The sequence below is a fragment of the Aethalodelphis obliquidens genome, unplaced genomic scaffold (genome assembly GCF_003676395.1).
Source record: "Aethalodelphis obliquidens isolate GAN/ISIS:26980383/991018 unplaced genomic scaffold, ASM367639v1 scaffold48, whole genome shotgun sequence".
Taxonomy (NCBI): Eukaryota; Metazoa; Chordata; class Mammalia; order Artiodactyla; family Delphinidae; genus Aethalodelphis; species Aethalodelphis obliquidens.
In genome coordinates this window covers 14,500,116-14,527,427 of record NW_020837992.1, presented here as the reverse complement: position 1 = coordinate 14,527,427, position 27,312 = coordinate 14,500,116, and the positions used below count along the sequence as shown (strand labels likewise).

Sequence of the window (27,312 nt, the reverse complement as noted above, 5' to 3'; positions counted from 1 at the left end):
CTCGCTTTGTCACACCTTACTCTTCTCCCTCCCCATATCCTCAAGTCCATTCTCTAGTAGGTCTAGTAGGACACAGTCTTTATTCCTATCTTACCCATAGGATCTTCATGACATTTTTTTTTCTTAAATTCCATATATATGTGTTAACATACGGTATTTGTCTTTCTCTTTCTGACTTACTTCACTCTGTATGACAGACTCTAGGTCTATCCACCTCATTACAAATAGCTCAATTTCATTTCTTTTTATGGTTGAGTAATATTCCATTGTATATATGTGCCACATCTTCTTTATCCATTCATCCGATGATGGACACGTAGGTTGTTTCCATCTCTGGGCTATTGTAAATAGAGCTGCAATGAACATTTTCGTACATGACTCTTTTTGAATTATGGTTTTTCTCAGGGTATATGCCTAGTAGTGGGATTGCTGGGTCATATGGTAGTTCTATTTTTAGTTTTTTAAGGAACCTCCATACTGTTCTCCACAGTGACTGTATCAATTTAAATTCCCACCAACAGTGCAAGAGTGTTCCCTTTTCTCCACACCCTCTCCAGCATTTATTGTTTCTAGATTTTTTTGATGATGGCCATTCTGACTGGTATGAGATGATATCTCATTGTAGTTTTGATTTGCATTTCTCTAATGATTAATGATGTTGAGCATTCTTTCATGTGTTTGTTGGCAGTCTGCATATCTTCTTTGCAGAAATGTCTGTTTAGGTCTTCTGCCCATTTTTGGATTGGGTTATTTGTTTTTTTGTTATTGAGCTGCACAAGCTGCTTATAAATTTTGGAGATTAATCCTTTGTCAGTTGCTTCATTTGCAAATATTTTCTCCCATTCTGAGAGTTGTCTTTTGGTCTTGTTTATGGTTTCCTTTGCTGTGCAAAAGCTTTGAACTTTCATTAGGTCCCATTTGTTTATTTTTGTTTTTATTTCCATTTATATAGGAGGTGGGTCAAAAAGGATCTTGCTGTGATTTATGTCATAGAGTGTTCTGCCTACGTTTTCCTCTAAGAGTTTGATAGTTTCTGGCCTTACATTTAGGTCTTTAATCCATTTTGAGCTTATTTTGTGTATGGTGTTAGGGAGTGATCTAATCTCATCTTTTACATGTACCTATCCAGTTTTCCCAGCACCATTTATTGAAGAGGCTGTCCTTGCTCCACTGTACATTCCTGCCTCCTTTATCAAAGATAAGGTGACCATATGTGCGTGGGTTTATCTCTGGGTTTTCTATCCTGTTCCATTGATCTATCTTTCTGTTTTTGTGCCAGTACCATACTGTCTCGATTACTGTAGCTTTGTAGTATAGTCTGAAGTCACGGAGCCTGATTCCTCCAGCTCCATTTTTCGTTCTCAAGATTGCTTTGGCTATTCGGGGGCTTTTGTGTTTCCATACAAATTGTGAAATTTTTTGTTCTACTTCTGTGAAAAATGCCAGTGGTAATTTGATAGGGATTGCATTGAATCTGTAGATTGCTTTGGGTAGTAGAGTCATTTTCACAATCTTGATTCTTCCAATGCAAGAACATGGTATAGCTCTCCATCTATTTGCATCATCTTTAATTTCTTTCATCATTTGTCTTATAATTTTCTGCATACAGATCTTTTGTCTCCTTCGGTAGGTTTATTCCTAGATATTTTATTCTTTTTGTTGCAATGGTAAATGGGAGTGTTTTCTTGATTTCACTTTCAGATTTTTCATCATTAGTGTATAGGAATGCCAGAGATTTCTGTGCATTAATTTTGTATCCTGCTACTTTCCCAAATTCATTGATTAGCTCTAGTAGTTTTCTGGTAGCACCTTTAGGATTCTCTATGTATAGTATCATGTCATCTGCAGTGACAGCTTTACTTCTTCTTTTCTGATTTGGATTCCTTTTATTTCCTTTTCTTCTCTGCTTGCTGTGGCTAAAACTTCCAAAACTATGTTGAATAAGAGTGGTGAGAGTGGGCAACCTTGTCTTGTTCCTAATCTTAGTGGAAATGCTTTCAGTTTTTCACCATTGAGGACTATGTTGGCTGTGGGTTTGTCATATATGGCCTTTATTATGTTGAGGAAAGTTCCCTCTATGCCTACTTTCTGCAGGGTTTTTATCATAAATCGGTGTTGAATTTTGTCGAAAGCTTTCTCTGCTTCTATTGAGATGATCATATGGTTTTTCTCCTTCAATTTGCTAATATGGTGTATCTCATTGATTGATTTGCGTATATTGAAGAATCCTTGCATTCCTGGAATAAACCCCACTTGGTCATGGTGTATGATACATTTAATGTGCTGTTGGATTCTGTTTGCTAGTATTTTGTTGAGGATTTTTGCATCTATGTTCATCAGTGATATTGGCCTGTAGTTTTCTTTCTTTGTGACATCCTTGTCTGGTTTTGGTATCGGGGATGGTGGCCTCCTAGAATGAGTTGGGGAGTGTTCCTCCCTCTGCTATATTTTGGGAGAGTTTGAGAAGGATAGGTGTTAGCTCTTCTCTAAATGTTTGATAGAATTCGCCTGTGAAGCCATCTGGTCCTGGGCTTTTGCTTGTTGGAAGATTTTTAATCACAGTTTCAATTTCAGTGCTTGTGATTCGTCTGTTCATCTTTTCTATTTCTTCCTGATTCAGTCTTGGCAGGTTGTGCATTTCTAAGAATTTGTCCATTTCTTCCAGGTTGTCCATTTTATTGCCATAGAGTTGCTTGTAGTAAACTCTCATGATCTTTTGTATTTCTGCAGTGTCAGTTGTTACTTGTCCTTTTTCATTTCTAATTCTGTTGATTTGAGTCTTCTCCCTTTTTTTCTCGATGAGTCTGGCTAATGGTTTATCAATTTTGTTTATCTTCTCAAAGAACTAGCTTTTAGTTTTATTGATCTTTGCTATCATTTCCTTCATTTCTTTTTCATTTATTTCTGATCTGATTTTTATGCTTTCCTTCTGCTAACTTTGGGTTTCTTTTGTTGTTCTTTCTCTAATTGCTTTAGGTGAAAGGTTAGGTTGTTTATTAGAGATGTTTCCTGTTTCTTAAGGTAGGATTGTATTGCTATAAACTTCCCTCTTAGAACTGCTTTTGCTGAATCCTATAGATTTTGGGTCATCGTGTCTCCACTGTCATTTGTTTCTAGGTATTTTTTGATTTCCTCTTTGATTTCTTCAGTGATCACTTTGTTATTAAGTAGTGTATTGTTTAGCCTCCATGTGTTTGTATTTTTTACAGATCTTTTCCTGTAATTGATATCTAGCCTCATAGCGTTGTGGTCGGAAAAGATACTTGATACAATTTCAATTTTCTTAAATTTACCAAGGCTTGATTTGTGACTCAAGATATGATCTATCCTGGAGAATGTTCCATGAGCACTTGAGAAAAATGTGTATTCTGTTGTTTTTGGATGGAATGTCCTATAAATATCAATTAAGTCCATCTTGTTTAATGTATCATTTAAAGCTTGTGTTTCCTTATTTATTTTCATTTTGGATGATCTGTCCATTGGTGAAAGTGGGGTGTTAAAATCCCCTACTATGAATCTGTTACTGTCGATTTCTCCTTTTATGGCTGTTAGTATTTGCCTTATGTATTGAGGTGCTCCTATGTTGGGTGCATAAATATTTACAAGTGTTATATCTTCTTCTTGGATCGATCCCTTGATCATTAGGTAGTGTCCTTCTTTGTCTCTTCTAATAGTCTTTATTTTAAAGTCATTTTGTCTGACATGAGAATTGCTACTCCAGCTTTCTTTTGGTTTCCATTTGCATGAAATATCTTTTTCCATCCCCTTACTTTCAGTCTGTATGTGTCTCTAGGTCTGAGGTGGGTCTCTTGTAGACAGCATATATATGGATCTTGTTTTGTACCCATTCAGCCAATCTGTGTCTTTTGTTGGGAGCATTTAGTCCATTTACATTTAAGGTAATTATCGATATGTATGTTCCTATTCCCATTTTCTTAATTGTTTTGGGTTCGTTATTGTAGGTCTTTTCCTTCTCTTGTGTTTCTTGGCTAGAGAAGTTCCTTTAGCAGTTGTTGTAGAGCTGGTTTGGTGGTGCTGAACTCTCTCAGCTTTTGCTTGTCTGTAAAGGTTTTAACTTCTCCATCAAATCTGAATGAGATCCTTGCTGGGTAGAGTAATCTTGGTTGCAGGTTTTTCCCCTTCATGACTTTAAATATGTCCTGCCAGTCCCTTCTGGCTTGCAGAGTTTCTGCTGAAAGATCAGCTGTTAACCTTATGGGGATTCCGTTGTGTGTTATTTGTTGTTTTTCCCTTGTTGCTTTTAATATGTTTTCTTTGTACTTAATTTTTGACAGTTTGATTAATATGTGTCTTGGCGTTATTTCTCCTTGGATTTATCCTCTATGGGACTCTCTGTGCTTCCTGGACTTGATTAACTATTTCCGTTCCCATATTAGGGAAGTTTTCAACTATAATCCCTTCAAATATTTTCTCAGTCCCTTTCTTTTTCTCTTCTTCTTCTGGAACCCCTATAATTCGAATATTGGTGCATTTAATGTTTTCCCAGAGGTCTCTAAGACTATCCTCAGTTCTTTTCATTCTTTTTTCTTTATTCTGCTCTGCAGTAGATATTTCCACTATTTTATCTTCCAGGTCACTTATCCGTTCTTCTGCCTCAGTTATTCTGCTATTGATCCCATCTAGAGTATTTTTCATTTCATTTTTTGTGTTGTTCATCGTTGTCTGTTTCATCTTTAGTTCCTCTAGGTCCTTGTTAAATGTTTCTTGCATTTTGTCTATTCTATTTCCAAGATTTTGGATCATCTTTACTATCATTATTCTGAATTCTTTTTCAGGTAGACTGCCTATTTCCTCTTCATTTGTTAGGTCTGGTGGGTTTTTATCTTGCTCCTTCATCTGCTGTGTGTTTTTCTGTCTTCTTATTTTGCTTATCTTAACTGTGTTTGGGGTCTCCTTTTTGCAGGCTGCAGGTTCGTAGTTCCCGTTGTTTTTGGTGTCTGTCCCCAGTGGCTAAGGTTGGTTCAGTGGGTTGTGTAGGCTTCCTGGTGGAGGGGACTAGTGCCTGTGTTCTGGTGGATGAGGCTGCATCTTGTCTTTCTGGTGGGCAGGTCCACGTCTGGTGGTGTGTTTTGGGGTGTATGTGGACTTTTTATGATTTTAGGCAGCCTCTCTGATAATGGGTGGGGTTGTGTTCCTGTCTTGCTAGTTGTTTGGCATAGGATGTCCAGCACTGTAGCTTGCTGGTCATTGAGTGAAGCTGGGTGCTGGTGTTGAGATGCAGATCTCTGGGAGATTTTCGCCATTTGATATTATGTGGAGCTGGGAGGTCTCTTGTGGACCAGTGTCCTGAAGTTGGTTCTCCCACCTCAGAGGCACAGCACTGACTCCTGGCTGCAGCACCAAGAGCCTTTCATCCACACAGTTCAGAATAAAATATAGAATAAATAGAAAGAATTAGTAGAAGTAGGAAGAAAGGAAGAAAGGAGGAAAGGAGGAAAGGAAGGAAGGAAGGAAGAAAGAAAGAAAGAAAGAAAGAAAGAAAAGGAAGAAAAAGAAAGAAAGAAAGGAGGGAGGGAGGGAGGAAGCAGGGAAGGAAGGAAAAAAGAAAGAAAATAAAGTAAAATAATATAAAGTAAGATAAAATATAAAGTTAATAAAATAATAATTAATAAGAAAAATATTAAAAACAAAACAAAACAAAAACTGCACGGATAGAACCCTAGGACAAATGGTGGAAACAAAGCTTTCAAGACAAAATCTCACACAGAAGCGTACACATACACACTCACAAAAAGAGGAAAAGGGGAAAAAATCATAAATCTTGCTCTCAAAGTCCACCTCCTCAATTTGGGATGATTCATTGTCTATTCATGTATTCCACAGATGCAGGGTACATCAAGTTGATTGTGGAGCTTTAATCCGCTGCTTCTGAGGCTGCTGGGAGAGATTTCCCTTTCTCTTCTTTGTTCTTACAGCTCCCGGGGGCTCAGCTTTGGATTTGGCCCCACCTCTGCGTGTAGGTCGGTGGAGGGCGTCTGTTCTTCCCTCAGACAGGACGGGGTTAAAGGAGCCGCTGATTCGGGAGCTCTGGCTCCCTCAGGCCGGGGGTGGGAGGGGCACGGAGTGCGGGGCGGGCCTGTGGCGGCAGAGGCCGGCGTGACGTTGCACCAGCCTGAGGCAGGCCGTGCGTTCTCCCGGGTAAGTTCTCCCTGTGTCCCGGGACCCTGGCAGTGGCGGGCTGCACAGGCTCCCCAGACGGGGGGTGTGGATAGTGACCTGTGCTCGCACACAGGCTTCTTGGTGGCGGCAGCAGCGGCCTTAGCGTCTCATGCCCGTCTCTGGGGTCCGCGCTTTTAGCCGCGGCTCACGCCCATCTCTGGAGCTCCTTTAAGTAGCGCTCTTAATCCCCTTTCCTCGCGCACCAGGAAACAAAGAGGGAAGAAAAAGTCTCTTGCCTCTTCGGCAGCTCCAGACTTTTTCCGGACTCCCTCCCGGCTAGCCGTGGCGCACTAACCCCATGAGGCTGTGTTCACGCCGCCAAGCCCGAGCCTCAACTCCCAGCCCCGCCCGCCCGGGCGGGTGAGCAGACAAGCCTCTCGGGCTGGTGAGTGCCGGTCGGCCCTGATCCTCTCTGCGGGAATCTCTCTGCTTTGCCCTCCGCACCCCCGTTACCGTGCTCTCCTCTGCGGCTCCAAAGCGTTCCCACTCCGCCACCCGCAGTCTCCGCCCGCGAAGGGCTTTCCTAGTGTGTGGAAAGCTTTCCTCGTTCACAGCTCCCTCCCAGAGGTGCAGGTCCCATCCCTATCCTTTTGTCTCTGTTTATTCTTTTTTCTTTTGCCCTACCGAGGTACGTGTGTGTGGGGGGGGTTCTTGTCTTTTGGGAGATCTGAGGTCTTCTGCTAGCGTTCAGTAGGTGTTCTGTAGGAGTTGTTCCACATGTAGATGTATTTCTGGTGTATCTGTGGGGAGGAAGGTGATCTCCGCGTCTTACTCTTCCGCCATCTTCCCGGAAGCCCCGTTTTCTTCTTTAAATAGAATTAGTTGGAAGGTTAACTTAGTAATCCATTTTTATACTCTTGCATTTAATAACTCAGAGGGCTTAAGTCTATGTGTTTTGTTTTTATATAAATATTCATAATTATATTATGCAGTGGAATAATAATACACAAAATAGCACAAATGAGGCCCAGTACACATTAGATTTATTATGCCTTTTATGGCATGAAATTTTCTCAACTCAAAGTATGCAAATAACCTTTTAGCAAAGATTTGTGTTTGTTTGATTTCATTCCTCAGTTTTTAACAGGAGTGATATTTTTAGGTAGTAGGCAAACTTTTATCTATTTTTACTTCTATGTGTACTTTGTATATAAAATGTTACATATCTAACAGAGATGCTGCAATTTCAGACGTTTGTTGTTAATGTAGGAATTTTCCTTCATTAGTAACACAAAGAAAATTATTGACTTTGAAGCTTTGGCAGCCTTGTATAGGGAAGAAATTCATTAAGCCAAGTCCTAAAAGTATTTGGGTAGGAATTTATGAAGGTAGCTCACCTTAAAAAAAATACATTTTTTTAAAATTTAAGAGAACAAACAGCTCTTAATTTATCTGATAATAAATCATCTACGAAAATAAATAACTCTGTGTTCACTTTTGAATATCATTACTGTCAGATAATATTGCTTGGACTTTTTAGTTTAGCAAATATTTATAGACAATTATGTGTCAGGAAGTGGTCTAAGTGCTAGGAATACCGTGTTGATCAAGACAGCCTCTTTCTTTTTTTGAGGTATAATTGACAGGCAACATTATATTAGTTTCAGGTATAAAACATGATGATTTGATATTTGCATGTATTGGGAAGTGATCACCACAATGAGTCTAGTTAACATTCATCACCATACATAGTAACAGAATTTTTTTCTTATGATGAGAACTTTTAAGATCTACTTTCTTAGCCACTTTCAAATATGCAATAGTGTTATTAACTGTAATCACTATGCTGTACACTACATTCCCATGGCTTATGTCTTTTACAACTGGAAGTTTATACCTTTTGACTCTTTTCACCCGTTTCACCCACTGCCTCTGGCACCCACCATTCTGTTCTCTGTATTTATGAATTGTGTGTGTGTGTGTGATTCCACATCTGCATGTGGTATTTAAGACATTCTCTTGAAAGTAATGTTCTAGCACTAAATGTTGGCTGGAAAATAAATTTTATTTCATTTTTTGGTAATTGTTAGATGAGATCTGGTAAAAACAGAATTGTCCTTTGTTCAGAGATTTAATTAACTGTAATTTGGGACCACCTCCACTTATTTTATTGTTAGGTAATTGAATAACAAGGGTAGTGGAGTACTGATAAGTACTTTACACTAGGTTGTGTCAGGACCCAAAAGAAGGACAGAAAAAGCCTCCTGAAAGTTGTAAGACACCATGTTTTAGTAGGACAGGTGCAAGTAGTTAAATGTGCCTGCCTGCCTAGCATGGAATCTAGTTCAGAGTAGGTGATTAATGGCATAGATTAAGGCCGCTAATGAACAAATGAATGTATAGAACTCATGAGAAAAGAAGGGAAGGATGGGAAATGAGGCTGGAAGAGTTACCTACATCATGAAGGCCATCACTGTTTTCACTTTTTTGCTGTTACAAATTGTACTGTAATGAATAGCCTTGTAAATATATCCTTGTTCTCATGTATGAGCGTTTCTCTAATATAGAAACCTAGAGGTGAAATGGCTGGGACATATAGCATTTATACCTTCATCTTTACTGGTTATTACTAACTTGCTCTCCAGAAGGTTATCAGTTTCTGATCCCACTGACAATATATAAGTTTCCATAGACTAGGAGAAGAGATTTACTGACATATAGCTGACAAAGATTAATTCAGAATGTGTAAATAACTTCTCTGCCTCAAGGAAAAAAACAACCCAAATGAAAAACATGGGCAAAGAATGTGAACAGGCAGTTCATAGAAGAGGAACTGAAATGCTCAAATCTATTTGTAATCAGGGAAATACAAATATAAGACGTGCTTGTTCATGTTTATCTTGATGATGCAGAAGTTTTCAGACAGTTTATGTTGTTATTGTTTGACAAAAAGAAGATATGGGGGTATCTTTGAACAGGGCTATAGCTAGCTCATAACATGCCTTGGAGCGAATTAGAAAAAGGGACTCTCTCTGGACATACAGAAAAAGTCTCTTCACCAGGATTCAAGGTTTGGCAAGCACCATAAATCAGATTTCAGACGCACTTGTACCTGGCATCCTTGTGCAAGGCACAGTCTGTACAATATACATGATTCCTTACCCCTGAAGCATGTCTGTTGAGTCCTAGGTTTCCAGAAGGAACTCTAAAAGTTGCTGGTACATGGATGGTGTTATTGAAGGGCTTTAAGCAGGGGAGTGATGCTGTAGGTTATTCCATGTGGTTATAAGAGTATTTTGCATTTGTAGAGAAGGTACAGAATTTCAAAGTACCTTCACATGTATACTCTCGTTTCATCAGCTCTAAAATCCTTAGTGGTATATAGGGTGCTTGTTTTATCCTAATTTCACATATAAAAAGCTTAGATTAAAAATGTGGTTTTATTTATGCTCTACTGTTTCCAAAAGATAATAAAGGATTAAATGAGTTGCGCCAAGATCTCATAGTAGATAACAAAGTCTCATAGCTATAGTTCTTCTTACTTTGTTGGTGATTTTAAAATCTTTTACTGTAGAATAAAACCAGATACAGAAAACTACATAATATAAATGCATAGATCGAGTTACAAGGCAAACATTTTGAACACTTGTAACCCACCAAGTCAAGAAATAGAACTTTTCTAGCCATCCCAGAACCACTTGAGTGTGCCCTGTCCTAAGCATTACCTTTTCCTTTCCCGTTATTCTTACTTTTATAATAATAACTTTTATTTTGGCTATACTATTTTATGGTGTACTCATGGTACATTTCAACGTTTCCCTGTCTTCTGTATTTTCTGAAAATTGGCAACTGGAACCAGGGCCTTGATTATATCATATTAATAAGACTGTAGCTGGTGGTCTGTACTTTGGTCAGGAGGCATGTAATGTCCTTTTACTTTTTTTTTTTTTTTTTTTTTTGCGGTACGCGGGCCTCTCACTGTTGTGGCCTCTCCCGTTGCGGAGCACAGTCTCCGGACGCGCAGGCTCAGTGGCCATGGCTCACGGGCCCAGCCGCTCCGCGGCATGTGGGATCTTCCCGGACCGGGGCACGAAGCCGTGTCCCCTGCATCGGCAGGCGGACTCTTAGCCACTGCGCCACCAGGGAAGCCCCTTTTACTTTTTATATACATTTTAAAATCAACTTAATTTCTACAAATAAAGCACTTCTTTATTTACATCTCAAATTTTTCCCATTAAAAAATGTTTTTGGTTATATCCTGTAAATCTCTGTTGATCTGCAGTAGAGTCCAGCAAACTCTTTCCGTAAAGCTCTAGATAGTAAATATTTTGGGATTTGCAGGCCATTTGGGCTCTATTGCAGCTCCTTAGCTCTGCGATGTTATGGTGAAAGCAGCGTTAGACAATACATAAGCAAATGGTGTGGTTTTATAACTTTATTTACAAGAACAGAGGGCAGTCCAGATTTGGCCCATAGACCGTTGGTTTACCAACTCCTGATCTGTGGGTTTTGCCTCTATCCTTCTCTTTTCCTTACAATTTTTCTGTTAAAGAACCTGGGCTGTTTGACATGCATACTCTCCCATAATCTGGGTTTGTCAGTTACTCACGGTGCATTTCAGCGTGTCTCCCTGTCCTCTGTATTTTCTGCAAATTAGCGGCTGAAACCAGCAGCTTGATTAGATGCAATTGGATCATGTTAGTAAGACTATAGCTGGTAGTCTGTTCTTTCATCAGGCAACATATAATGTCTGGTTACCTCTCTGTGTGACCTTAGTAGCATTGATGCTTAATGCCTAGCTTTGACTGGTGGTTTTAACCTTTGTTGTCCTTGTTGTTCTGACCTATGATTCTAGTCCACTTCCCTTGAACTGCAGCACAGATACAGTAGAGCTTTGGTTCATATATTGTTCCCAGGACCTCTTAGTGCTGACTTCCCCCTTTGACTTTCACTCAAGAAAGCACAGTAGAATGGGTGTAGGTGAGAATGATGATATATTATGGGGAATATTAATTTTATATTAAAATATGACCTGCCAACTTTGATGCTTTGTTGTTAGAAACAAATTACTTTCTACACACTGCACAACCAACCTGAGCAAACCAGCCGTACATCACTGTCCTAGACTGTGTTGCTTAGCTGCTTGATTATAGTGCTTTTTTTTTTTTTAATGCTCTTTATTCCTCAAAAACTTTAAAATGACGTTTTTATTACTAGGGAATCTGGGTAGTATACAAAGCCTGAGAGCCAGAGGAGCTGGCAGCTGCTGCGGGTGCAACTTCATGTTATTTACAAAGGGCGTATTACACATTAAGGCATGATAGCTGTCTTCTTTATTGAAGTCCCAAGTTTTGGAGTCTGTTGTTTGTAATACTGGACCACACTCTTGTCATTTACATAGTTAACTACAACTTAGTTATAAAATATTTCCCCAGTGATAACAATAAATAATCTCACTGTAGCTCTTAAAGCTACAGCAGTAGCTACCTTGCTGCTTGCCTGCTGAGCGGCAGAGTGGCATATATATTTGCAAGGCTTATGCTTTCCATTGTTTATTTTATGGTGTATATGTATTTGGTGACTCCTTAAAAGGTAACAAATCTAGACAACATTTAATGTTATATCTGCGTCAGTTTCTAAGAATGCCCAAACAGTTTTTGTATCCATTTCCTATTTATCTTCCCAGGCTTTGGACCTAGTGATTTTATGTACATAGTTTCTGGCAAGAGTACAGACAGATTCCATTACAGAGCAAATGTGTATTTGAATAGCCGTGAGTGACTGCATTACTTTGAGCAAAAGTACAGTTTATGATTGGTGTTTTCTGTAAAGCAGTTATGCATAATATTTGCTCATAGTTAAAACACTTTGGCGTATTTTTCAAGGCTCAGAAGGTCTTATGTATACTGGTCCCTTGTGAAAATATTGATTTAATACTACTTGCTGATCTCCAGTGGCAGAATAGAATTGGTAAAATGCCTATATCTGATACCTAGTGGGAAAATTATGTTGATGGAGTGTGAAGTTGTTTGTGTTTCTTGAAGGGAAAGACACAGCTCCTTTTTCTCTCATCTAAAAATACTTCCTAAAGCTAATGTAAAATAATCTTTAGCTTACATTTTAAAATAGTAAGTTATGTATTCGGATGGCATACGGAAAGTACTCTAGATTGTTTCTCACTAAAGTGAATCTAAGAATCCATGTAGCAGGTTTGGTCAGTGATGGTAGAGGTATGACTACAGTTTGCCCAGACTTCGTGATGGTATAAAATCATAGTAATAAATTCACAGAGGTCAGAGAGATCTGATGAATTTAAAAATGAGACAACCAGAGGAATGCTAATGAAAGACAAGGGCCTTTTTCAGAGCTAAGGAAGCAAATGAAGTCAAATTTATGTTCACATGGCTTAATTAGCTTCTCTTTGGACCATCCTGCCATTGATATTTGTTCAGTGTCCCTAAATGTGTGAAGTATATTACAACAAAGTTAGGATAATAGTTTTACAGGCTTCTATAATTATTAGTATTATAGGTAGTTACAAATGGGAAAATATCTTAATAAACTGACACAAGGACCCATACCAAATTGTGAGGAAAAAAAATGTTTTTCTGTTTTTTAGCTATCGGTTTTGGGGTTTTTTGTTTGTTTGTTTTCTGATAGAACTTATGTTGTCTTCCAGTTTCAGTGTCAATTTAGTTTCTTCGGTAAAATATGAGAGATGTGCTGAAAACTGAAACCCCAGTTGCCATATTTTAAGCTTATCTGCTTTTATACATAAGTTTTAAAAAAAAAAAAACTTAGCAAAGTGTTTTCTACAATCATGAGATTCAGGGACAGTTAAGATACTGTTTTTTGAAATGCTCTATAAATCTCCTTTGTTACAAAGGACCATAGTACTTTGCTTAGTAATATCAGTGAATCATTCATCTTTTTAAACCCAATTAAATTATAAATGGCTGTCTTCTCTCAGTGCCAGAGAAGGATAGTGGATAGTTTATGTGAAGATGGAGCCTGTCTAATGACCATTTTATCCACCCCACTTCCACAAATTTGTGACATTTCTTTTGATGTGTGGTGATTGATAACCTCTCTAAAAGAGTTACCTTCAGCCAGTTTATCTGAGAGGCAATTTTTCCAAATATTCTCTTTCTTAGCATCTTCCAGTCTGAATAATACTCTAGAAATTTAGGAAAAAAAGCCTTCAACATTCCATATACCAAATTGGTCATCTGCTAGTTCAGCAGCCATAAGGCTAAAAGTCTAAGAACTTTTGTCATTTGGTTTGATCAGAACTCTTTTGGCAAGATTCTTGTACAATTTATGCTTTAAGAGAACTGAAGACAATTCATTCAGAGCCAAAGTTAGGATTTCTAGCCTGTGATTTTTTTTTTTTTTTTTTTAAAGTGAGTCCAGGAATGCTCTTGCTCATCTACCTGCTCTTACTGGTCTTTCAAAGCTCACTCTTTTTTTTTTTTTCTGCGGTACGCGGGCCTCCCACTGCTGCGGCCTCTCCCGTTGCGGAGGGCAGGCTCCGGACGCGCAGGCCCAGTGGCCACGGCTCACGGGCCCAGCCGCTCCGCGGCACGCGGGATCCTCCCTGACCAGGGCACGAACCCGCGTCCCCTGCATCGGCAGGCGGACTCCCAACCACTGCGCCACCAGGGAAGCCCTAAATACAGTTTTTAAAGACTGTAAATAGTAATTTCTCTTTTCTTAAAGGTCATGATTATTTTTAAAATATTTTATTAGCTGTTTATGTGTTATCACAGCAGTAACCCAGGTAATAAAATAGACCAACTGTTACTGTTTATTTTTAAATTCATTGTACCATTGTTTTTATGGGGAGAAGAAGAAGAACTCATATTTTAAAACACTGAGATGTGTAGGAAAAATTAAAATTTTATTTATTGTTCTTATACTAAAATAATATAACTTTCAGTAAAAATACTATGAACGTATATAATTATACTTTTTCTTTAAGCATTAAATGTAATGAATATAAATGAATATTAATATAATTATAGACTATCTAGAGTCAAAGAAGCATGTTTTGGTTTGGGGGGAAAGTATAAAAAAAGTAAATTGCATATTACTCCAGCATTTTCTAGTTTGCTCATTCATTTACTAGGCATCTGTTGTGTGCTGGACTCAAGGGATCCAAAACATCACAAGATGCTCACAGTCTTTAGCTGAGACGGACAGACATTTATAGCCATCGTGATGAATGTAATGAGAGACGTGTGCGAGGCACTGAGGAGGATTGCAGAGGGAGGAGATAGAACTTGGCTGGTGGTACAGGAGGTGCGGGAGGCTGAGAAAGCTTCCTGCAGGACGAGCTATTTGAAATATGTGTAGGCATTCCATGTGGAATGGAGTTGGGAATGGATGTTCCTAACAGAAGTAATAACATGAGCAAGGTATTGAGGTCTGAGAGGGCATGGAAACTGCAAATGGTTCCTTAAAACGGGATATTAGTAATGGCAGAGGGAGGGCGTGCCTGCAACTGGTGAGAAAGCCCTGGGTTAGGGGGGTGTGTGTGTGTGGATGTGAGAGAGATGGGAATGGGAGAAGGAGGAGGGAGGGAAGGAAAGAGAGACAGAGATAGAAAATATGGAAAAAGTACCCCTTCTCCTGGTAAGCAATACATCAGGAGAGGCTGAAGGGGTTAGGGAATTCAAAGATAAGAGAAAGTTAAATCAAGTGTTTTGCCACTTTGGGAGATGCTGGTATATCCTGAAAAAAAAAAAGGGAGGAAAATTATTTGAATCAGAGTATTAGGAATTGTAATGCTTGTTTCCATTTTCTCTAAAGATACCAATTAAAATATACAAATCTGCAAGGATATAGGAAATGACCAGCAGTTAGTGCAAAACCAAATTTTAGGGATTTGAGGAGATTAAGTAACTCCCTCCATCTCTTGCTATTTCACAAGCTTCCTTTGTTGAACCTTTTCAAGTTCCTGGCCTCAAAATGTTAAAATGTTCTAGGGCTTAGGCCTAGAACTTAGGCTTTTCTCTTCTTAGGTAGCTTCATCTGGTTCCATGGTTTTAAATATCATCGATATACTGATGACTTCCAAATTTATGTCTCTTCCTCTGCCTCTTCTATGAATCTAAGACTCATATTTAACTGTCTACTTGACATCTCCACTGAGATCTAAATGGCATCTCAAATTGCCATGTCCAAAAAGAACTCTTTCTGTTTTGTAAATAAGTTCATTTGTACCATTTTTTTTTAGATTCTGCATGTAAGCCATATCATATGATATTTGTCTTTTTCTGTCTGACTTACTTCACTCAGTATGACAATCTCTAGGTCCATCCATGTTGCTGCAAATGGCATTATTTCATTATTTTTAATGTCTGAGTAATATTCCACTGTATATATGTACCACATCTTCTTCATCTATTCACCTGTCCATGGACATTTAGGTTGCTTCCTTGTCCTGGCTATTGTAAACAGTGCTGCAATGAACATTGGAGTGCATGTATCCTTTCAGACCATCTTTTTCTCTGGATATATGCCCAGTAGTGGGATTGCAGGATCATATGGTAGCTCTGTTTTTAGTTTTTTAAGAAATCTCCATACTGTTCTCCACAGTGGCTGTACCAATTTACATTCCCACCAACAGTGTCGGAGGATTCCCTTCTCTCCACACTTTCTCCAGCATTTATTGTTTGTAGATTTTTTGTTGATGGCCATTCTGACTGGTGTGAGATGTTATCTCATTGTAGTTTTGATTTGCATTTGTCTAATAATTAGTGATGTTGAACATCTTTTCATGTGCCTCTTGGCCATCTGTATGTCTTCTTTGGAGAAATGTCTATTTAGGTCTTCTGCCCATTTTTTGATCGGGTTGTTTGTTTTTATGATATTAAGCCACATGAGCTGTTTGTAAATTTTGGAGACTAATCCCTTGTTGGTCGCATCCTTTGCAAATATTTTCTCCGATTCTGTGGGTTATCTTTTCGTTTTGTTTATGGTTTCCTTTGCTGTGCAAAAGCTTTTGAGTTTAGAAGATAAACTGATGGTTACTGGGGGGAATGGGTCGGGGGGGAGCAATAGTTAGGGAGTTTGGGATTGACATGTACACACTGCTATATTTAAATTGGATAACCCACAAGGACCTACTGTATAGCACAGGGAACTCTGCTCAAAATTTTTCTTATTTTAAAAAAATTTTTGTTTTATATTGGAGTATAGTTGATTAACAATGTTGTGTTAGTTTCAGGTGTACAGCAAAGTGATTCAGTTATACATATACATGTATCTATTCTTTTTCAAATTCTTTTCCCATTGAACTCTGTTCAATATTATATAACAACCTAAATGGGAAAAGAATTTGAAAAAGAATAGTACATGTTAAAAAAAAAGAAAAAAGAATTCTGTATTTGTCCCCTAAACGGCTCCTACTTTCAGTAAATGGCAACTCTGTTCATTCTGAGGCTCAGGCCCAAAACCTTGGAGAGAGTTATCTCTCTCTATCTATCTATACTTTATTTTTTAGAACAATTTTAGATTTACAGAAAAATTGAGCAGATAGTACAGAGGTTTTGCATATAAGCTTCAGTCCAGCACAGTGTTTATTAGTTGTTACTATTGTCTTGTCTTAGTATGGTACATTTGTTGCAAATAATGAACCAATATTGATATATTATTGTTAAGTAAAGTCCGTAGTTTACATTAGGATTCACTCTTTTTATTGTACAATTCTATTGATTTTAACAAGTGCATAATGTCATGTATCCACCATTACACACAGAATAGATTTCCCGCCCTAAAAATCCCCTGTGCTCCATAGATTCATCCCTTTGCCCCGACCCTGAAGTGCTGGCAGCCACTGAACGTTTAACTTTCTCTGTAGTTTTACGTTTTCCAGAATGGTATATTTGAAATCATACAATATGTAACCTTTGCAGATTGTCTTCTTTCACTTAGCAATACACGTCCTGGCCACCATGGTACTGTTAGTTTTTTGAATTTTAGCTATTCTAATTCATGCATAGTAATGTCTCTTTTTTTTTTTAATTTGCGATTTCCTAATGACCTATGATGTTGAGAAGTTTTTCATATGGTTATGTGCCATCTGTGTATCTTCTTTGATGAGGTATCTGTTTGGATCCTTTGCCTATTTTTTATTTGGGCTGTTTGTTTTCTTTTTGTTGAATTTTGAGAATTCTTTATGTATTTTGGATACAAGTCCTTTATCAGATATGTGTTTGGCAAATATTGCCTCCCAGTCTGTGGCTTCTCTTTTCATTCTTTTAATAGAGTCTTTTGGGGAAGAGAAGGTTTTAATTTTAATAGAGTGCATCTTAATTATTTCTCTTACAGATCATGCTTTTGGTGTTGTATCTAAAGGCTCATCATCAAACCCAAAGTCATCTAGATTTTTTCCTATGTTGTCTTCTAAAAGTTTTATAATTTTGTGTTTTACATTTAGTTCTATGTTCCATTTTGAGTTTAATTTTTGTGAAAGATGTAAGGTGTGTGTCTAGAGTCATTTTTTTGCATGTTAATGTCAGTTGTCCAGCACCATTTGTCGACAAAACAGCTTCTTCATTGAGTTGCTTTTGCTCCTTTGTCAAAGATCAGTTGACTGTATTTATGTGGGGTCAGTCCTGGGCCCTCTATTCTAATTCATTAACCTATTTGTCCATTCCTTCACCAATACCACATGGTCTTAATTACTGTAGCTTTATAGTAAGTCTTGAAGACAGGTAATGTCAGTCCTCTCACTTTGTTCTTTTCGGTATTGTGTTGGCTATTCTAGGTCTTTTGCCTTTTCATATAAACTTTAGAATCAATTTGTCAGTATCTACAAAATAACTTTCTAGGGTTTTGGTTGGGATTTTGCTTAATTTATAGATCACAGTGGGAAGAATTGTCATGTTAACAGTATTGAGCCTTCCTCTCCAGGAATATGGACTGTTTCTCCATTTATTTAGATCTCCTGTGATTTCTTTCATCAGAGTTTTATGGTTTTCCTTATACAGATGCTGTACATATTTTTGTTAGGTTTATACCTAAATACTTCACTTTTTTGATGCTAATGTAAATGGTGTTATGTTTTTCATTTGAAATTCCAATTGTTCATTGCTGGTATGTAGGAAAACATTGACTTTCATATATTAACCTTGCTATGTCTCTTATTGGTTTTAGTCTACCCAGTTCTCAGACCTCCAAATTAATTTGTTAACAAATTCTGTCAGTTCTCCCTTAAAAGTATATCCAAAATCTGACCATTTCTCACCGCTTCTGCAATACTCTGTCACTCTGGTGTAAGCTACTATTATCTCACTGTCTGTACTATTGCATCCTGAGAAGTGGGCTTCCTTTAATAACACAACATTTGTCACTACTCAGTATACTATATATTGGTTATTTTTTGTTTGTTTGTTTGTTTGTTTACTCTCTTCTTCCCCCACTTCCTCCATGGAAGCAGGAACTTTGTTCTATTCGTTGCTGTTTCCCCTGTGCCTAGCCTGGTACCTGGTATTTGGGGTTAAATATGTATTTGTTGTATGAGTGAACTCACTCAGACTACTCAGTTCCTGCAACAGAGACTTGCTAAATAATATCTTAAAGACCATAAGGGTGCTACAAGCAACCTTCCAAGAGTTTCTAAAAAATTAGAATGTCTGCAAAATTCATCACTATTTCCCACACTTTACACTGTAACTCTAACTGGTATACATCTGAAGAGAGAACAATCACAGATCTGGAGAGTCACTCTGCCAATGCTATGAATAGTCTCCTTACCTTTTAGTTAAATTCGTTTTCATCCATATCTTCCCCTCCTCAACATGCCCACCCCCACTTCAACCCTTAGTTTTCCTTAGTGCCTTGGAAAAAGGACTTGTATTAATGGTGCAGTAAAGGGTTAATAGAACTGAGTTCCTTCTTTAGAACATGTTTAAAGTTATGAAATCTAACTCTGAAAAGCAACATATTTTTTGAATGATACTCCATTATTATTTCCCTGTAATCAAAAATATTCCTCTCTCCAAAAGTATATTCTTTATTACAAATTCATTAAATGATCATTATTTTATATGAGGCCTGAAGTCTAATAACTAGTAAAACGATTTGTCATTTGGCTTCCCTGCATATCAGGATGTGTGTCCTCATACTACCTCTGTTGGAAATCTGTTTCTGGTGAAACCCCCAATTCTGGCAGCTTCTTTCAACTGACATAGCATTTTTTTCTTACCCTCAAAAAAAGCTTGCAGTTTATTTTAGAATGGCTTCCCACTGGGGTGAATAGCCACACAGGCACTTAATTGTTCACTAAACCCCCTTGGGCTTTTAGCTGCCTTGATTTTTTAGGAGGAAGGCATCGGCATGATTCCTAAGGAGGTGGTCTGTTATTCTTGAAACTTTCTTCAGGACTGAGCCTGTGGATGAATAAGGCACCGTGGGCACCAATTTAATTTTGCATTGTGTTTCAGAGTTGCATTATTGCGTGTCGTTTCAATATATCATAATGAGGCAGATCAGGGAGTTAATGTCTTTTATTGATGAAGCTACAGTGTGTATCAGTTTGGCTACATTGAAGAGGACAGGAGGAGATATTGCTTTCTGTGGATTGAAATTAATAATAAGTTTAACCCATGATGCATTCTAGTTTGACAACATTGAGGTTAAAATTAATGTTGTCTTCAACTTTCTTGTCCTCTGTGCAAATCTCCAGAGATTACTTAGTCTCTGTTGTAGGATTGTTACCAAAAAAATGAATGCTAAGGTTTATGGAAAGCATTTGAATAGCTTGGAGAAAGGGCAGTAGCCAAATAATGTTCCCTATGTGTTTGCCTCAGGCACATTCTCAAGTTAGCTTTGTTAAACTTGGGAGCCACTCTGTTTTCAGTATGCTGAGCTCCTCTCTGAACAATTACGAGAAAGAAAAACCTGTTATAAACATCAAATTCTGTTACTGTTCATGAACAACTATGATTATTACTGATTTATCTCTTTCTTTAGATGGGATTTTTTTCCCTTAAAATATAATGAACTCAGAACCTGAAATTTTTATTATTAATACATAGGTTATGTTTTACATATGTGTATTACTATCACATATGAACCATAAAGGGTTTTATTATCTAAATTATTATTTTAGATTTGTGTGATGAAACTTCTCTACAATATTTTTGCAAAGAACTGAGCTTTTAAAAAATATGCGTATAAGGAAGCTTTGTTCTGTGGTTTCTAAATTAAGATTTCAAGCTGTAAGCTTGTTAGAGGTTAAGTGAGACTATTGTATTTTAGTGATGCTTCAGTGTCCTCAGCACCTTTACAACCATGTGTGGTTTTTAAAATAGAACTTTGGAACCTGTTGTTGTTATATTGAGATTGTGCACTCTGTTGACTTAAAGGCAAAGTAAACATTTTTAGGAGTTTATTAGTATCCCATAAAGGAAACATACAGGACAGATCTCAAATGGGCAAAGATGATGGCATTACTTTAAACGTATGTTAAAAATTGACTAGAAGAGATCCTGAACAAGAATCTTTGTAAGACTTCCCAAGTGTGCTTTGGGTAACAGAGGCAGATAAACTATTTTATTCTGTTATTACTGCGAGGATTCATTGGTAATTTTCCCCTACGCTACCAAGTAGGATAAACAGAGCTCTGAGAGGGGAACTTCCATTTCATTTTGACAGTGATTTCCCTCAACTCCGAAGACAATACCCCCTTTACAACTCTGAGCTAATTTTCAAATGTTAGCATTTCCCACATGGGTGTTTTGAGTAAGTCTGAAAATGTTTTGCTATTTATATCAAAGAACTCTGGAAACAAATATGAATGAGATGGAAATTTCTATCCTAAATTTTAGTATATGGTCTAGAGTTCCCACACAGTTTACATTAGGAAAACAACCATGCACACGGACACACGTATGTATGTACATTTCTGATTTAAACCACGTCCTATCTTGAGAAAAAGAAAATACGTAAAAGTTGTCTTAATAGGTTGTATTTCCCTTTCCGTCTGTGTCCCGTCTTCGTCATACTCTGCCAGTTAGGGATATTTAAAGAAACTTATTTTTAAGTTATATGTATTACAGTGGCTTCAGAGTGTTACTTTCCATCAGTGCTGTGTAATAAGCTTTCTGATTAATATTTATGGTTGCTTTATATCTTTCTAAAGTAAACCTCTGATATGAACAGTAATCTAGCCAATTGTCATACAGTTCAGCATAGGTGGAAATTATTTTTTAAGGGGAAGGTAGTGGTTACAATACCTTTGCAAGAATGCAAATCTGGTATAGATACTATATATAATAATACTGTATTCAGTGACTACTTGACAGTTTGCAAAGCCTTTTCATGTATGCCACCTCACTGATTCTTAAAATAATCCTATTTGTAGACATAGAGGTATACTATCTTCAGATTACAGCACCATTTGTTAAAAAGACTTTCTCCATTGAATTGCCTTTGTAGCTTTGTCAAAAATCAACTGATCACACTTATAGCATATTAAGAAGTAATACTTATGACAATATTAACACAAAGGATGGGGCTATATTGAAGCAAGGAAATGATATCAGAGACTAACTTGAAGAAATGAATAGTATCAGAAATATTAAATATGTAGGTTAATGTATTTTTTATCCTTTTTCCTCTTAACTTTTTAAAAAGACATAAGATTGTATAAAGCAATAATATAACACTGTATTGAGTTTATAATATATAGGCATAATATATATGACAATGATAGCACAAAGGAGGAAGAAAGGAATGAAAGTTATACTGGAGTTTCTATATTTGTTTTAGAATTGAATTAGTATTAATCTGAGGTAAATTGTGATAAATTAAGGTACTAATGTATTATAGTGATCTCTAGAACCACCACTAAGAAACTCGAAAAAGTACAGTTGACCTTTGAACAATGCAGGGGTTAGAGGTGCCAGTCCTCTGCACAGTTGAAAATCCAAGTGTAACTTTACAGTTGACTCTCTGTATCTGCAGTTCTGCATCCGCAGATTTAACCAACCAGGGATCATGTAGTACTATAGTACATATTTATTGAAAAAAATCCACATATAATTGGACCTGCATAATTCAAATCTGTGTTGTTCAGGGGTCAACACAAATTAAAATTACAATGGTACACTAGAAAACATCAATTTATTACAAAAGAAGGTGGTAAAGGAGGAACACAGGAACAAAAAAGACATGTGATATATAGAAAACAAACAGCAAAATGGCAGATATAAATCCAACAATATCAGTATTAATTTTAAATGTGAATGGATTAAACACTCCAGTCAAAGGACAGAAATTATAAGACTGGATGTAAAAACAAGATCCAACTACATGCTCTCTGTAAAAGAGATACTTTACATTCAGAGACAACAATTTTGGAAAAGTCTCAGCTGTTTCTTCTATACTGCTATAGTCTGAATGTATCCCCTATGTTTCATATGTTGAAATCCTAAACCCTGAGTATTAGGAGGTGGGACTTTTGGAGGTGCTTAAGCCATGATGGTGGAGCCTTCATAAATGGAATGAGTGCCTTAAAAAAAGACCTCACATTTCAGATAGCTCTGAGAAACTGCTCCAAAGAGGTAGGGGGGAAAGGTCAGTATATATGTGATTTTGGTGAAGGGGGAGTACCTGCAATTAAGCACACATTTTTTGCAGAAAGTTTCTGCTAGTCACGAGGAGCAGACGTCACCACAAAGGATTTTAGTGCTTTTCTAGATGTGAGGAAATACAAGAATTGGGCTTATAAAATCAGCTCCTGAAAATATCTAACTATTGGAAGACCTGTTCTGCTAGTTTTTCCCAGAGCACAGGGCGCCTCATTTCTGCTCTCCACACTGAACTCATTTCAGGGGGTGTCGAAAGTCAGCAGCTGCAGCAGCACATGACTTAATCCTTGTAGAGGGAGATGGCAAGTGCTAATGGCAATGCCAGTTTGTAGTTGACAGCGCCCACAGCCTAATACCAGAAATCTGTGAATATATTACGGCAAAAGAGACTTTGCAGATGAGATTAAGGATCTTATGATTGGGAGATTTGCCTGGATTATCCGGGCGGGCCTTATTAAAAAAAAGAGAGAGAGAGAGACCTTACAGAGATCCCTTGCCCCTTGTACCCTGTGAGGACACAGTAAGAAGGTGCTGGCTGTGAGCCACAAAGAGGACCTCCACCAGAATGAGACCATGCTGGTGCCTTGATCTGGGACTTTCCAGCCTCCAGAACCCTGAGAAATAAATATCTGTTGTTTATAAGCTGCCTGGTTCTGTGATATTTTGTTATAGCAGCCTGAACGGACTAAGACACACACCATTCTCTCCTTATTTTCCTCTGTAATTCTATTTACACATATGTTAAACTGATATTGCATCAAAGGCCTCTGATGTTTTATTTAAAGAAAAAAAAATTTCTCTTTGTACTTCAGTTAAGTTTCTTGTGACCTGTTTTCAGGTTCACTAAATCCTTTCTTCTGCTGTGTCTAATCTACCATTAAGCCTAGTCAATACTTTGAAAATACATTTTTAAATTCTAGAATGTTCATTTTCTTTAGAACTTTCGTTTTTTTGCTTATATTTTTCATCTTGTCACTCATTTTGTCTGTCTTTTTCCTCAATGCTATAACATTTATTATAGTTATTTTAGAGTCTTTACTAATTCCAACATCTGTTTTTCAACAGCCTTAGTTTTCTGACAGCCATCTTGTATTGACTTTTTGCTCTTGATTATTAGATATATTTTCCTGCTTCTTCGCGTAGCTTAGAGTTTTTCACCGGATGCTGGACATTGTGTATGAAGAAAAGACTGATGTTGATAGACGGATGTCGATTCTACTCCCCGCCTCCAAAGAGCTCATCCTTTCCTCTATCTGGCAGGTAGAGTTAGTGTCTAGTTTAGTCAATCAAATCAGAAGTCAAGAGGAATCATGGCTGAATTGCAGCTTCAGTTATCTCAGTTCTCTTCTTGGTTTCAAATGTCTTAAGAATGGGATCAGCCCTCTCTCTTCAGCAGGGCTTAGTGATTAGGGCTTACTTGCCATTTTCCAGTCCCTTCCCCAGCTTCTCATGTTGTTGCTTAAACACAGCAAAAGTGCCATGAGTGAGAGTTGGTGAACTGGAGGGATTGGTGACTTTTAAGATTCCATTCCACCATGCCAGTTCATGTGCCATTTTTACAAGTAGTGCTTTTTTCTCCTGGTCCCAATGAAGTTGCTTGTGTATGACTGGCTTACTCTTCCAGCCACTGTGGCCAGACTTGGCAGTTGCCCTCAGGGATGGAAGTGGCCGTGTCTTGGTCTCTACCCTGGAAGGGCTCATTGCTCATTGGAATTTAGTTCCTTTAAACTTCTTTGTGTTTACCTCTCTTTTATGGCATTAAGGAAAAATAGCATATTGTTAAGCAAATCAGGTGTTTTCTCTTTATTATCATAGGAATGGTGGTCTTTTGAGATCTTTTATATCCTCATTAGAAGTGAAACCTTCTGTGCTGACTCTTGAATAAATAATATTGAAAAAAAAAAGGAACACTGCCTGGTGATCATATCTTACCATTTTTATTCTTAACCTTTTTTTTTTAATAAATAAATTTATTTATTTATTTTTATTTTTGGCTGCATTGGGTCTTCGTTGCTGTGCGCAGGCTTTCTCTAGTTACTGCGAGCGGGAGCTACTCTTAGTTGTGGTGCACGGGCTTCTCATTGCGGTGGCTTCTCTTGTTGTGGAGCATGGGCCCTAGGCATGCGGGCTTCAGTAGTTGTGGCATGCGGGCTCAGTAGTTGTGGTTCGAGGGCTCTAGAGCACGGGCTCAGTAGTTGTGGCACAGGGGCTTAGTTGCTCCGCGGCATGTGGGATCTTCCCAGACCAGGGCTCGAACCCATGTCCCCTGCATTGGCAGGCGGATTCTTAACCACTGTGCCACCAGGGAAGCCCCCTTAACCTTTTTCATAATGTAGAGTAGGGGTCAGCAAACCTTTTCTTAAAGGGCTAGATAGTAAATATGTTGGGCTTTGCGGACAGAGTGGCAAAATCAAGGCTATTATGTAGGTATTTATATGACCATTCAAAAGGTACCATTTAAAGATGTAGTGAAGATTATTCTTAGCTCATGAGCCATAGAAAACAGGTGACCATAGTTTGCCAGGCCCTGGTATAGAGACAAATGATAAAACAATTTGACTGTTTTGATGAACTAAAAGCAAGCAAATATCAGATACTTTTTTTTTTTTTTCGCGGTATGCGGGCCTCTCACTGTTGTGGCCTCTCCCGCTGCGGAGCACAGGCTCCGGACGCACAGGCTCAGCGGCCATGGCTCACGGGCCCAGCTGCTCCGCAGCATGTGGGATGCCCCCGGACCGGGGCATGAACCCGTGTGCCCTGCATCGGCAGGCGGACTCTCAACCACTGTGCCACCAGGGAAGCCCCAGAAACTTTTAAGAAATTAAATTCTAAGGAGTTCTTTGGTACACCATCTACCACTGTCATCTACAATAATAAGTACCAAAAATGATGATCCTGAGCTGTCAAGACAAGTTTAACTTTTATTTAGTGTAATTGAATTGCATAATAAATTTTAGAAAAATGTTTATCAGAAATATTTTAAAGTTTATATGCCTAAAGAGTTAGTTGTAGCCATATGCAAACCTTCATTCAAAAAGCCTCATTCAGGGACTTCCCTGGTGGTCCAGTGGGTAAGACTTCGCCCTCCCAACGCAGGGGGCCCCAGGTTCAATCCCTGGTCGGGGAACTAGATCTCACATGCGTGCCGCAACTAAGAGTCCACATGCCGCAACTAAGACCCGGCACAGACAAAATAAATAAAGTAAATAAATAAATATTATAAGGAAAAAAAGCCGCATTCATTCTACCCAAGTATTCTACTATATATTGAGCATTAACAATTTTTATAAAAAAGCTTTGACCCTCAAAATGGGTACAATCCAGTGGAAAACAGACACTTAGATGTAAATATAAATACAAGGTAGTGATTGCAGTAATGTAGGTTTGCACAAGGTGCCTCTGTAGGGTTGGGGAAAGGTGGCAGGGAAGACTTCAGAGAGAATATGATGCTTTGCTGACTCTTGAAAAGGAATTAAGATTTTGTCAGGTAAACATTTTATTTATCCAGTATTACCATATTGTTGAATTGACTCTTTCAAGATCATTTTAGAAATGGTTTGACTATGAGGAAACAAACTTAGAAACTCATTCTCTCCTTATCTGATTACATACCTGTGAAATTTAAATGATAGTAGGTAAGCAGCTTTTTGTGACTGTTTTAAGAAACCAGTTATCACTCTGTAACATGTAGTGACTAAATGATGGTTTAGCAAGAACAATTTAATTTCAGCTTTTCTAGAAGTTTATTGCTATTTTAAATCACTTTTAAAATCTTGTCTCCACCACAGGTTTTTTAAAAAGCATTATAATTACTATAGGAAGAATATTTCAAAGCAGAGACTTTTCTTTTTAGATACTTTATAGATTCAGTAGCTAGTAGGATGGGTGAAGAATCACAAGAATTTTTACTTAGGGTTGGGAGTAGAATTTAAAGGGACAAATCAGACTTTTGTTAAAGAGAATATAGTGTTGAGTTATTTATGTATTCAGTTGTAGCATGTTAATATGCTAATAAATCTTTTTCTAATTCCTGGAAAATTGGTTACCTTCATGAAAAAACAACTGATCATTTTTTAATTTGCCTTTTTAAGAAAGCTCCTCTGGAGATTATATTTTACTGAATTATCGAATACAGGTTTTATTGAGTAGGTAATAAGGATTTTTAGTTTGTGGTAAACAAAAGCTAATAGTGTTTTGAAGACCTAGATATTGGATTTAGTAGATTACTTTCCACAGCAAGCAAGCTGAAATCCTTTATAACATTGATGTTTGATATATAATTTTACAAAAAAGTTTTTTCTCTCTGTATTTTTCTTTTAGCTTTTATTAAGTAACAGAATACATATTGAGAGCTGCAAAAATATCTATATTCGTATCTAATAATTCTGATACCTGGAAAGACCCAACAGAATTATTTAAAAAGAAACAACTACCTGCAGAAAGATGATTATTACAGCTTACCTTTATTAGCACCCTCCTCCTCACAAAAAACCTGAAAGAACTTTACAGCAATAGGGGAATGATTGGATAAATTATGAAGCAATAGAATATTATATAGCCATATAAAGGTTGTAATTATTAACACCAGTAG

At 37.7% G+C, this 27,312-nt stretch overlaps 1 protein-coding gene across 2 annotated transcripts in view; it reads left to right on the top strand.

The window, feature by feature from the left end:
- The window catches only part of TSEN15 (tRNA splicing endonuclease subunit 15), a 139,068-nt gene that overhangs the window by 7,815 nt on the left and 103,941 nt on the right, over window positions 1-27,312 (top strand). The window lies entirely within an intron of this gene.